General features: G+C 38.1%; 1 pseudogene; it reads left to right on the top strand.

Moving 5' to 3' along the window:
* Positions 1–11,962: 11,962 nt before the first annotated feature.
* On the top strand, positions 11,963–12,493 carry LOC110205398 (large ribosomal subunit protein eL20 pseudogene; annotated as a pseudogene).
* Positions 12,494–14,131: the final 1,638 nt, after the last annotated feature.

The raw sequence follows: 14,131 nt of genomic DNA, 5'->3' as shown, positions 1-14,131 counted from the left end.
GGAGGAATTCCTAATCTGAGACGTTGGAAATCAGAGAATAACATGAAGATAGAAGTTGAAAAGTCAGAGATCAGAAAAATGAGAAAACATAGCAGCAGCTGTATGCTCAGCAAACCAGCTCTCTAAAAATGTCTGATACACTTTAAAATTTAATCTGCATTATTAACATTTTTTTCCTGTCAAATCTAGGAACTCAACAAAACAGTATATTAAGCCCTGATCTGTACGGTTTAGTGATTCTGAGGTGAAATTCTCCTACTGAAAATTTATCAATCAGCTCTTCAGACTTTCTGAGCTAGCTCCAGCACAACCTTGGCCAGTAGATACCTAAAGAGAGAAGTCAATGATGGAAACTATCTCCTGCTGCTTAAACTGAGCCAAATAAATGAGAATCAGAAGATAAGAGCAGGTGTTTTGGTTCAGTCAACTGTTTGGCAGGGTTTATAATTAGTGTCCTCTAAAAGTACTGGAAGCTTACTGGAGATAGTTATGCTATGCTGATGGAAGAGCTGAAGGGGTTTGTCAGTATTGATTTCCAATTTGAGAGAGGAGAAACTTTTCAGCGATGCATGTATTGCCCTTTATAGCCTTCTACCACTTAAGAGAAAAAGAAAAAAAGGAAGACAAGTTGTGTAGTTGTCTCACTGATGTAATTTTGCTAAAAAAAGAAATGCTTTTTCAGTGCCCTGCAGAGGGCAGTTGTATATGAAAAGAGCTTGACCCTCCTTATGCACCATGATAGTAACAGAGACATGCCTTTGCCTAACAAGAGAGCTATGAATATAAGAAGAGGAGCAAGTAGCAGATAACTGGATTTGCCCTGTAGGCGAACACATGGTGAAGACTATGTCTTAAAGAGGCCAAGGCCATCAAGTCCTACAGGAATGCATTATGAGTTACCCTAGACAAATAGATTTCCCTACTTACTGCCTCACTATTTTTCTATAAGTATATGACCACTCTTCCCCACAGAAATTGCTTGGATTCATAGGAAAGTGTAACCTATGTTTTTGAATGGGCTGTTATGCTTTTATCATCCCTCATTTTTCTATTTGTAGATGTTATGATCGTTGCTGCCTTTGCCCTTTTTTATTTTTGTTGTTGTTTGTTTGTTTTATTTTGTTTTTGGAGCCAACTGGGATTAAGTGACTTGCTCAGAGTCACACAGCTAGTAAGTGTCTGAGGCTGGATTTAAACTCAGGTCCTCCTGACTCCAGGGCCAGTGCTCTATCTACTGCACCACCTAGTTGCCCCTGTTTGCCTTCTTGAGTGAAGTTTTATGTTTAGTAGTTACTGGCATCATTGCGACTGTTTTTTGGGTAAATGGAAAGCCCATTAATGGGGGCTTAAAAGCTACCCTGGTGAATGGTAGGAGTCTTGTCCCTACACATACATAAGAGTTTCCACTCAAACCCTGATAGTCAGGTGCAGCATCCATGGAGGGCTTCCCTCTGGGAATTCTACACTTTCCAACCTCCAGTGCAAGGTTTTGGAGTGAATGAGTCAGCTCAGTAAATGACAATATCAGGTACCAGACTAAGATTCATCCAGAAAAAACTCAGTGTGTGTGTGTGTGTGTGTGTGTGTGTGTGTGTGTGTGTGTGTGTTGAATGCAGGATAAAATATAATACAATAAAAACATGAAAGAAAATCAAAAAAACAATATAGGAAGAAGAATGAATTGGGGCAAGTAGATATCTACAACAATGATCTGGTTAGGGTGAAAAAAATAAATGGAGTGAAATTCAAAGAAAAAGAATTTTTTCAGTTATAGAGAAAGGGTCTGGAATTAGTAATAAACAGCAAGGAGTATACCTATTCCTCCTCATGTTACAGTATGGCAGAGGGAACTAGAAAAGGTTCACCCACTACTATAGAAGGGAGCCACAGTACAAGAGTTGGTAGCTAGGGATGTAGCATCTGTTGGGGAGAATCACTATATACAGTTCTTCACTCAAAACCATAATAGGATGGTCCCTGGGCTCAAGAAGCTTACATTCTACATAAAGAAAAATTTTAGCCCTCTAATCACCTTGACACATGGAGGAAAACAGTTCAGCCACTCAACAGAATCTGAAAAGTTAGACTGGCATTTCCACTGTGGAGCATCTCCCACTGATTGTCATTGATTACCACCGTAGTGCTCACAAATACAGGGGAACTAGGTCTTCTCTGCTTTCCTTTTAAACATCAAATCATTTGATGAACTTGATAAATTATTGAAAAGATGCTTTCATAGACCTTAAATCTGCAAGGGACTTCAATGAGTATAAAAGGGGGGACCTCTTATGGATTTGTTCATTCATGTCTGACTCTTCATGATGTCATTTGGGGTTTTCTTGGCAAAGATACTAGAGTGGTTTGTCATTTCCTTTTCCAGCTCATTTTACAGATAAGGAAACTAAAGCAAATAGGGTTAAGTGATTTGCCCAGGGTTACACAGCTACTAAGCATCTGAAGCTACATTTGAACTCAGGTCTTCCTGACTCCAGACTATCTACTGCACTACCTAGCTGCCCCTCTTTTATGGACAGACCTAGTCAAAAATGCCTCTGTTCAAAAATATTCAATGACTCTTCATTGACTACTGATTAATGTCTAAATTCATGCATTCCCCAAAGCCCCCTAAATGAGACAACAGATTATCTTTCGGACTACTTTGCTTGTACATAGTTGTTTACGTGTTGTCTTTCACATTAGACTGAATTCCTTGAGGTTAGGCACTGTTTTTGCCCTTTTTATAACTCCAGCACTTAGCACCATGCCTGGCAGATGGTAGATACCTGTTAATAACAGGAAGATAGTTGATTTGACAGCTTTCTAGTTTTTTGTTATACAATTCTCCACACATTTATTGTTCTCCAAACTTTACTATATTCTATTCTCCAAATGCATCCTGTGTTGTCCTGCCTTTGTGCTTTTTTGTCCATGCTATTCCCAATACCTGAAATCTCCTCCCTCCCTGTTTTACATACTGAATTCCTACCTATCCTTTAAAGTTCGAAACAACTAAAATATCAGCTGACACATGAAAAATGTTTATACCCTCAGAAGAGAAAGGCTTTCTTCCTCTTAGTTCATATAGAACTTTGTTTTGCATTTCTTCAATGAACTTATCATACATCAGTGGATATTAATTATAATTATTTATCTACATCCATTTATAATCTTCCAGACCAGTCAATCAGTACTCATGTTCAAATTAAGAAGTTCAGGCAATGATTACATATGAGACTTATTATTTCAGAGTAAAGGAAGTTTTATTGCCAAGAATCACAGAAGAACATGCTGGTCAGAAGCCCTTTCAACAGCATAGCTTCTGTAAACCTTAAACTAGAAACAAGATTAGTCCTATGCCATCAGATTACTGAGACCTATAAACTGTGAAGTGCATTGTAGTAGTCAGGACTGCAGCCCGAATACTGAGTGACCCATGGTCAGATCATGAGAGTAAAATTGTGTAACCCATAGGAGCCAGGTAGAATATTACTTTGAAGCTCTGTGTGCCTCTGTGTGTGGTGTCTCTGTGTCTTCCTTTTTCTCCCACCCTCACCCCACCCTTGGAGTCAATGTGATAGGGAAGTTCCCACAGGATGGAAAAGTATAGCCAAGCCTCATGACCCTGGCTGGGGATTTTATCACTGTCTTACAAGGTGATATCCTCCCCAGGATGACCTTGGGCAGAGTATTTTTAGAGGGAAGGCAGAGACTCAGAACAAGAAGTACGTGCCTTGCCTATCTCTCTGGGAGGAAAGCAGGAACTCAGTATGAATGGTACATGTTGGCCATGCTAGTGGTTATGGAATCAGTACAGGATGGGCCTAATGAACTAAGTTCATGAATTAATAATCCACTGTTGAACTTCATAGTATGTGTTTCACCTCCATAGTAGAGTGTTAACTGCATATCTTATCCAAACACAGTAGGCCTTAATATGTTTATTGGATTGTATAAAATTAAATTCTACTGAAAAGGCAATGATGGTATTAAACTTGGACAGCAAGCAGTATAAATCTACTCTTAAGCACTAGTTGTTAGTAATTTAATATGATCTTCACCCTGAAACCTGAACACACCTGTACATAGACTGACTGCTTTGTGATCTATTGAAAAAAAAGGTCAGCCTGCATTCTAGCATTCTTTAGCAGAGCAACTGTCCTTCTATCTTGAAACAAACACAGTAAGGAGTCCTAAACTGAAGGGAACAATAGTTCTGATAAGTCATAGGGTCCAAGGATATGCCCTAATAAGAAAGCATACTTCCTCAGCTTCATCTGATATTAAGCTGTTTGAATCTGTGAAATTACTGGAAGCATGCTTCTAAGAGATTTAAACCTCAAAGGGGCTTCAGAACTATTTAATCCAGCCTGATCATTTTTCATATAAGGAAACCAAGGCCTAATGAGGCTAAGTAAACGGCCCAAGGTCCGCAGGTAGGAAGTGGAAGAGATAAGGTATAAATCTCAGTCCTTGACCCCTAGTCTGATACTCTTTTCATCCTTATCATTGGCCATGGTTTAGAGATTTAAATTTTACATTTGAAATCAATAGCATGGAAAGTGCATGCTGCCTCTACACAACAACTGGGCTATTTAAATACTGAAATTTTGGCAGAGTCTTAGATTGTCTTGTGTAAGGAGTTCATAATAAAGACTTCAAAGAATAAATCCAGAACCACGTTTGACATAGGGTAAATTACTTCTCAAGTGAACTTTCTCATTTGTAAAGTGAAGAGACCTCTGAATCCTCTGATCCTATCATTTAAAATGTTCATAAATAAGACACAAGCCAGAAAAATTATATTTCACAGAAACTGAAGTAGCACTCTCTAAAATAAGTGCCGTAGATAACTGCAAGGATGGGGTTCTGGATAATAGACTCTGCAGAACACAGGAAGCAGATGGTCCATATTATTTTCAGATCATATTCCATACACTAAACCTTGCTAAGACTTCAGAGTATTTCAGTGACACTGTGCCTTCATATTTAGGACTGCACATTCAGCAAAAGAAAGGTGAAGCAAGGTAAGATAAAGCAACAAACAATTATTAAACACTTACTCTGTACCAGGCACATTGATGGCTACTGGGGATATAAATACAAACAAAAAGACCTACCCTTAATGAGTTTACAATCTAATAGAAGAAGACAATACACAAAAGGGAGCTTTAAAGGAGAGGGGAGATGGGAAGGTATCTGGTATGGGGGGGTTGTGTTGAAACTTAAAATGAGGGTAGAGGAATGTTGGCTTAAGCCCCTCTTCAAAATGGAGGCCCCAAAGAGAAATTTATCAATGGGATAAGGGGGCCAGCATAGCAGAAAGAGGTTCTGGGGGAGGTCACAAAGGCTGATGGGTATGTCAGGATGAGTCTGCAGTGGAGGCATGATGGTGAAGTTCAGCAAGTCAGAAGCACAGCATAAGGCAAATGAGGGTTAACTGACCTGGGCCTTTCCACATAATGGAGATTCCAGGATGAACTCACCAATGAGTAAAGGGGCTAGAATCACAGAGAGATGCCCTGACAGACCTAAATATTATCCAAAATCCACCAGACAGGATCTCAAGGACTATCGCAGCAGCCCACATTATCTGGCCTCAGGACTTTGGTTATTCATAGAACCACAGAATTTATGATTCTCAAGGTACCTCAAAGGCCAGTTCATTCCTCATGAACAGTCTCCTCTACAACATAACCAAACTAATAGCGTTCTAGCCGTTGTCTAAATGTCTCTATAGATAGAGAATTACAGCCCTCTTCCCCTTCTGAATGGTTCTAATTGTCAGGAAATGTTTCCTTACATTGGAACTAAATTTCCTTCTTAGGAGATTGTACCTATTTCATCTTCTCTTCAGATAACAGAACAAATAAAATAATTAATATTTCTTTAGTATGATAGTACTTTAAATATTTGAAAATAAGTACTTTCCCCCAAATCTTTTTTTAGGGGAGGGCTAAACACCAATAGTTTTTTGTTTTTTGAGGGTTTTTTTGATCAGTCCTTATATAGCCTACTCTAGGTCCCTCATTATCCTATTTATCTTCCTGTGGATGTTTCTTCAGTTTACCAAACCTTTTCTAATGCTCTGGCTTACTATCCTACAGTAAGGAAGCTACATCTGCCCTCTAGGAGTTCTAGGTTTTAGGAGGTTTGGCAGGCTTGGAATTGTCTCCACTGTCACAAATTTGAGCCTTCACCAGCTGGGTTCCCTCAACTTTAAGGAGCCAATGAATAGTGCCCCAGTTCATTTTTCACCAATTAATATCAATTAGCTTTTTATGAAGGGGCATCTAATTAAAAGGTAAAGCAAAAATAAAATATATTCTTACCCTACCAATCCACCACCCCTCAAAACCTCAGGAAAAAAACTTCCTACATAAAATTGGGAGTGTTTAGGTGAGACTAGTACCTCTGGCATGAGAGCTGCCAAGCCCCTTTTAGGACTGTTTTCTATCTTTGGTATACACCCGTCACCCAAATCTCCTCTGTGGTTCCAAGAGTGGTCACAACCTGGTAAACCATTTTGGCACACAGGACAAACCAATTTAAGGGTAACTGAGGGGCCTCAGACCCACTGGTAAATTAGGTGGGTGTCTACCCCAAGCATGTGAAGACTTCCCCAGTGGAATAGGTGGATATGAACAATTTGTTCCAGTGGGCCATTAAGGCAGCAGAAGCAGGCATTGTGGAGCACACAGAGCTTGGTTACACATCAAAGATACTAAAGTCATACACTGCATCTTGAGCCATCACCAGTCATCTTGAGTTTTGTCTTGCCACTGGACTTCGATGACTCTGGGAGAAAGAATGAGGCTGATGACTTCATGCAACTCTGCCTCCCTTAAATTCAATTTATGTGCAAGTTAAAACACATCATCCATACCATTTTACCATTTTTATCTACCTCAAAGTCCTGTGGCAATGACTAAGTGATAAAGCAGCAGGTGCTGTAGGGTCTGGGAGCTGTATTTATAACCCTCTGTACTGGCGGTACAGGCCACCGCGTCATCTCACTGGATTGAAGCAACAGTGGGATTTGGCAGCTCCCTGGGTGTTTGAGCAGCCTTTTCTGAGGACCAAACTGCTCACCTCCTGGCATGAGGAAAGGACTAGAAGAGGTGTCCCAAAAATTGTCTGCTTGACTTAACCCTAGCCTACTTACTATGGTAGGCTGGAATCCTACCCTGAAGTCAAAACACACACAAAAAAATGTACAAAAACTTTTGTGAACTCACCATCAGAGAATGTGTACACACTTACAGACAACATGAAATTCCATAGACCTAAAAGATGAATAGCACTTGTTGCAAAAGAACTCAGCAGACGTCAGGTCCTGATAACAGCCCCAAGTGAAACAAGGCTAGCAAATAAAGGCCAGCTTACTGAAATCAGGGCTGGATACATGATTTTTCTGGGGTGGCCACAGTGGTGGGGAGCACCATAAAGCTTGAAAAGGTTTCACAATCAAAACCTATTTAGTCAACAAGCTTATATGCTTACCAAAAGGAGTAAACAAGTTCATGACAATGTGATTGCCACTTGCAGGATCAGTGCCTATGTTTCCACCATGACGGATCCTGATGAGGTCAAAGAAAAAAATTTATGAAAACTTGGAGACTCTCATCATCAGTGTGCCAAAAGAGGATAAGCTTGTAATTCTGGGTGACTTTAATCCCAGAGTAGACTCCAACTATCAGACATGGCAGGGAGTCCTTGAGAGGAATGGAACTGGAAACAGCAACAGCAATGGAAACTTATTACTTCTCATCACCAATACTTCTTCCACCTATTTAAATGTAATAAAACATCGTGGATGTACCCTTGCACCAAAAGAGACAGGCAGGATGTGTGAGTGACAAAAGTTTATGTGTAGCATAGAATGCTGGATTGATCAGATTTATTCTCTCCAAAGCCATAGGTTCCCAAAGTGGGTGATACCACCTCCTGGGGAATGCTGGAATGATCCAGGGAGGCAGTAGCAGTCTCGGGTGCAACTGCAAAGCACTGAATAAAAATAAAGGGACAATGGAAGTATAAGGAAAGAAGAGAATTTTGAAAAATCATTTGTACATGTTTTATCTGTTGTGTAACAGAGTTAAAGTCATAGTGATTCCATTATTTTCTAAATAAACACACAAAATGCAAGTTATAACCAATCAGTGGTCAACAGATCTTAAGAAGCAAGTGTTGGCAGAAGAACATGTCACACATTGTCCAGAAGTCCATCATGCATCAGCAGGAATATGTACATGTAATGACTTGTTTACAATATGACACTATATGGTTACATGATACAATATTATATCATCAAAATTTCAATGCAGAAAAAAAATCTAAAAATTTACAAAAAATTTTAAATTTAAGATGTGTCATTTAAAAATACTTTTTTTTTGAAATGACATGAATTTTTAAAAAAAATTTAAGGGTTAAAGAAAGTAGATTTCCAGGGGCAGATGAGTAATTTTTTTTTTAAAGAAGCATTAGGCCAAATAAATTTGAGAACCTCTGATCCAAGCCAAATATCCATATTCAACAAAAGCAGTATCCCCAAGGCAAGACAAGTACCAGAAGATTTAATTTCAACAGATTAGAATGCTTCTCCATGCATAAACAGTTTGTTGCTAAGTTAGAGGGAAAGCTGAGTCAACACACGCTTGGCAACAGTGGAGCAGAAAAGGAGTGGGTAGCTTTCGGAGCTTTGGTGTACAGCACCACATTTACTCATCTGGGCCAGGACACTTGGAAATATCAAGTTTGGTTTGACAAAAATGATGGGGAAATTCAGAAGCTGTTAAAAGGAAAATAAGAACTCCACTGGGTTTACCAACAGGATAGTTCATCTGTCTCTAAGCAGGCAGCATTTAACTCCAACAAAAGTAAAATGCAAGTGAAACTTAGAGAGTAGTTTGATTAGTTTAGCACGGAATAAGTAAACTAACAGGCAGAATTGTCATTTTTATTATATTGGTTCAGCCTACCCATAAGCAATTAATATTTCTCTAACTGTTTAGATCTATTTTTATTTGGATGAAAAGTGTTTTGTAATTGATTTAATATAATCTGTTTGTCTTAGTAGGTAAACTCCCAAGTATTATATATTGTCTGCAGTCATTTTAAATGGAATTTCTATTTCTATCTCTTATTGCTGTGTTTTGTTGGTAGGATATATAATGCTGATGATTTATATGGGCTTATTTTATATCCTACAACTTTGCTGATATTGTTAATTATTTCAACTACCATTTTAGTTGATTTTCTAGGATTCTTTAAGTATACCATCATAACATCTGTGAAGAATGATAGTTCTGTTTTTCCATTAAAGAGGCAAGAACATATTTTTTAAATTTAAGAATACCTTTGTTTTTGCCTATCATTTAGATTTCCTACAATATCCCTCTTCTAACCCCCACCCAGAAAATTATACTCTTGTAATGAAGAATTGAAAAAAGAGAAAGAGAAAAGAAATGAAGCTGAGCATAATTAACAAACATTGAAAAAGTGTTACATTATATGCATTGTTTCATACTGAGGGTCTTTTTTCTCTGGTATGCAATAAGGTAAGGTAGCTTTTCATATGCTTTCTTTGTGGCCAAACTTGGCCATTAAAACTTTATAGCACTCAGTTTCAATTATCCACATTGGTGTACTCACTGTGTATAGAGTTTTCCTGGTTCTTCTTAGGTTGCTTTGCATCAGTTCTTGTATGCATTTTCATGCTATTCTGCATTCATCATGTTTACTGTTCATTACAGCACAATAGTCTTCCATTGCAATTATGTATAATTTGCTTAGCATTCCCTTGAACTGATGGGTATCTTCTTCTGCTTTTTGTTTCCAGTTCTTTGATACCACAAAAAAAAATGCTTTGGTGTATAGTGAGTCTTTCTTTTTGTTTTTTACTTCCTAGAATATATACCTAAGAGTAAAATCTTTGGGTCAAATGGCAAGGACATTTTAGCTACTCAAGATGTTCCAAAAATTCCAAATTGGTTTCCAGAATGGAAGGGTAATTCAAAGTTCCACTAACAATGAATTAGTGTGCTAGCCTTTCCCTAGTACCCCCAACATTGACTCTTTCCATCTTTTGTCATCTTTAATAAGTTGCTGGATATAAATTACAACCTGACCAATGTTTTGATTTATATCTCTTTTATCATTAGTGATTTAGAGCATTCTTTCATGTGATTGTTGATGGCTTGCAATTCTTCTTTTGAGACCTGTGTGTTCATATCTTTTGACCACTTACCTATTAGGAAATATCTCACTTATTTCTTTGAGTTGTCTACATATTTTATATATCAAACCATTATCAAGGCTATGTCATACAATATTTTTAGGCAATACTATTACAAAGAAACATGGCTCCCCAACCTGTTCTGTTGGCACTTAATAAAACTTGCACAAATCTTGCTTTCTTAAATGAGCTAACAGTTTCATTCTATCACACACTATAAGAACCATTTGGCTATAAAGCCCACAATATTCCCAAGATCTTCCCTACTTTGACACGCAAATGAACGTGAAACTAAGTGAAAGAGAAGAGGACATCATCTTACACACACAAATACACACACACACACACTGTGATTTTGTTGTATCATTTTGGCAAGTGAAAATCCTCACCTTCCCCCTAACTTAGCAAAATGTTCTATATGGTCTCCAGCTTGTTGGAACAGGGAAGGCTTCATTGAGGAAGCTACATTTGATCTGAGCCTCAAAAGATGGGTTTGATCTCAATGGCAGAGTAGAGAATGGCATAAGCAGACGCTGAGGATATAGAACATAAATCATGTGTGCAGGACAAGAAACATTCTAGTTGGGCTGGAACAAAGAGGGGGGCTAGTGTGAGATGTCCAAAAAGTAAGATGGCAAGACAAGTCTTAATGCCAGATGAATGCAAAGAACAAACTATACTCGAGTAAAACTACCAAGTAATTAACAATTTGAACTATTTGCCTTTCTAGTTTTTTGTTGTTGGCCACCTTTTTTCCTTAGAATGGAACAGCTGCATAACACATATGTATCCAATTAGCTGAGAAGTCCTAAGGCTTCCACTTCTGTAACATTTTGTGAATTGGCCCTCTCTTTTTGACTCCTATTGCTTTCACTCTAGTTCAGAATCGTGTTACTAGAGTCCTGACAAATTCCAATTGACTCCAACATAATGAGTCGGCTACATCCAGCCTTTTATTCATTTGATCAATATTTCACACTTGCACCTAGATTAATTTTCCTTATGCCCTGTTGTGAAAGGCAGTGTTTGATACAAAAGCCAATCTTTACAAAAGAACCAGGAAAACGGGTTTGCATTCTGCCCATGACACATACTTAACTTCTTAGTGCTTCAGATAACACTGTATTTAGTGTAAGCTACAGACCAGTTGGCAGTCTCCATTGGTAGAGGAAATTTCCTCACCAGGAGTTCCCTGTACCAATAATATCATAGTCTGGCCAAAAACAAAACAAAAATAGTTTCCTCTTATTCCTCAGCCCCAAATACTTCAATAACTTTCTGTGGTCTACTGAATAAAGTACAAAGTTGTTTCATTTTTTTTTTTTGGCCTGACATTCAAAGCCCTCTATACACCTTATTTTTAAAGACATTCCTTCCTAACCCCACCCTCCAACTCTGCTTGTTGAAATCCTACCTACTCCTTAAGACTGAGATCCAAAGCCAGCTTGTTTTTGAAGTCTTTCTGGACACAAACAATTGGAAATCATATTTTCTTTTCTTGACCTTGTATTATGCTTTCTCCTCTTAAGTACTTACTTACCATTATCTCACTTATGTTCCATTTATTTGTCTATCAGTTGTATTTCTTGACTGGTTATAGGTTCCATGCAAACAAATGGAATAGGATCCATAAATCCAGTTCCAAATGCCTCACCATGCACACAAATAAAGCCTGTTCTCTTTTCTCTTAAAAAAAAAAAAAGAAAAAAAAAAGGAGCTGGCAGCACTATGAAGGCCTTGGGCACCCTGAGAGAATATAAGGTAGTTGGATGCTGCCTGCCTACTCCCAAGAGTCCAGTGCCTCCTCTTTATCAGATATGAATCTTTGCTCCTAATCATGTTGTAGAAAAGTCCCAATTCTGGTACTTTGTTTCCCAGCTGAAAAAGATGAAGTCTTCTGGAGAAATTGTATATACTGTGGACAGGTCTTTGAAAAGTCCCCTCTTAGGGTGGAAAAACTTTGGCATCTGGCTATGCTACGATTCCAGGAGTGGAACCCACAACATGTACCAGGAGTACAGGGATCTGACCACTGATGGTGCTGTCACTCAGTGCTACTGAGATATGGGAGCCCATCACCATGCCAGGGCCCATTCCATCCACATCTTGAAAGTGGAAGAAATTCCTGCCAGAAAGTGCTCCCAGCCTGCAATCAAGCAGTTTCACGACTCCAAAATCAAGTTCTCTCTGCTCCACAGAGTTCTGCGTCGTCAGCACAAACTGTTCTTTACTACGAAGAGGCCCAACATGTTCTTCTAAGTGCAGAGACAAGGAGGCACCTGTTTTATTTGATCTGTTTAAATAAATTTCTCAATTGGAAAACAAAAAAAAATGTAATGCAGATCTCATCTTTCAAAGAACATATTCCATCTCCAGTAGAATCTTATATTCTTTCCAGGCTCTTCACACACAGAGAATTACAGTGGGCAATATAAGGTTCATTAAATACAGTATACTTTTGACACAATGGACTCGTTAATAAACACACAACTCTCGAAACTTTGTACATGGTCCTCTGTACTTTCAGCAGATTATCAGTGGTTACATCCAAATTTATGAATATTGTGTCTAGGCCAAGGTCCCCTTAGAAATGCCAAACTGATTTGTTCCAACCCCCTCCTGACATTCTCAAGTTCACAGGAATCTGTAAAGCTTTACAATCCTCCTTCAATGACTTAAAATTGAGGCCACACTTGGCACAGTCTTATACCTTAACCATGATGAACCATTTTCAGCCCTGCTGTATCCCAATGGTAATATTCCAATAGTTGCTGAGGACTACCATTTGTTCCTTCCAAAAAAATCTCTCCACTGTCTCTTATTTCTGACCAAGATCAGATCATCAGGTCACTGCCTGATGGACAAAAAAAAAAAAAAGGCAACAACTGTATCTTCAAACAATTTCTTCCAGGCTAAATATCACATCATCAGGATGACTGACCCATCTCCTGCCTGCTGCCAAATTATTTTCTAATAATTCAATTTATTTATTTACCTCAATTCAAATATTAATGTGATTAAAGGAATTAGCATTTGTAAACTGATTTAATATCTAGGAAGTTCTTTGCATATGTTATTTTCTTTTAATCCCTTTCCCTAATAAATTTTGTTTTCATCAATGGATTTAACCAAAACTAGCCAACAGCTATCTTGGGTAATTGAAGGCTGCAAGTGGCCAAAGTTGCTAAACAATGAGATATCTACTGACACCAGACCACTAAGGAGTAACCCCCTTGCAATAAGAATCAGGTTCGTCCTCCTACCAAGAACTTTTCTAATTGGTCCTCCAAAACACTGACAAATTGGCAGCTGGCTTGCTCCTGATCATGCAGAGAATGAGTTGTGGTGCTTTTTTACCTGAAACTGGTAGGCTTGTTCTGAATCAGGCCTATGTGATCCTTCTTGCTTCAAGCACTTCCGACATGTACCTACCACATCTTCTCTCAACTTTTACCTCATACTCCAATTTGCATTTCTTTTTTTTATTCCAATTTGAAGGCTAGCATTCCATTTCAAGCAAGAAAATATCAATTTATGTTACAGTGGGATGCTTTCTAAATCAAGAATTATACTTTGGCTTTTACAGATAGTAAAGATTTCTTTTGAACCCATGAGTTAGAAAAGATATTATCATTGTTAGCTTTTTTTTATATAACACTTTTTCTCAAATCACATACATGCAATATATTATTATTATTATTATTATTATTATTATTATTATTATTATATTATTATTATTATTATTATTATTATTATTATTATTGCTTCAGTCCTTCACTTTCTACCTGGCTGTGTTCCTTTGGACTGTACATCATACACATATTTGATGTACATTTCCTCCCTTCCCCTATCCTGCTTTTCAGCTTCCTTTTATAGACTGTCTTCCCCCATTAGACT

This window comes from Phascolarctos cinereus, unplaced genomic scaffold (assembly GCF_003287225.1).
Source record: "Phascolarctos cinereus isolate Bilbo 61053 unplaced genomic scaffold, phaCin_HiC Scaffold_5;HRSCAF=322, whole genome shotgun sequence".
NCBI lineage: Eukaryota > Metazoa > Chordata > Mammalia > Diprotodontia > Phascolarctidae > Phascolarctos > Phascolarctos cinereus.
This window is presented reverse-complemented; position numbering and strand designations above follow the sequence as displayed.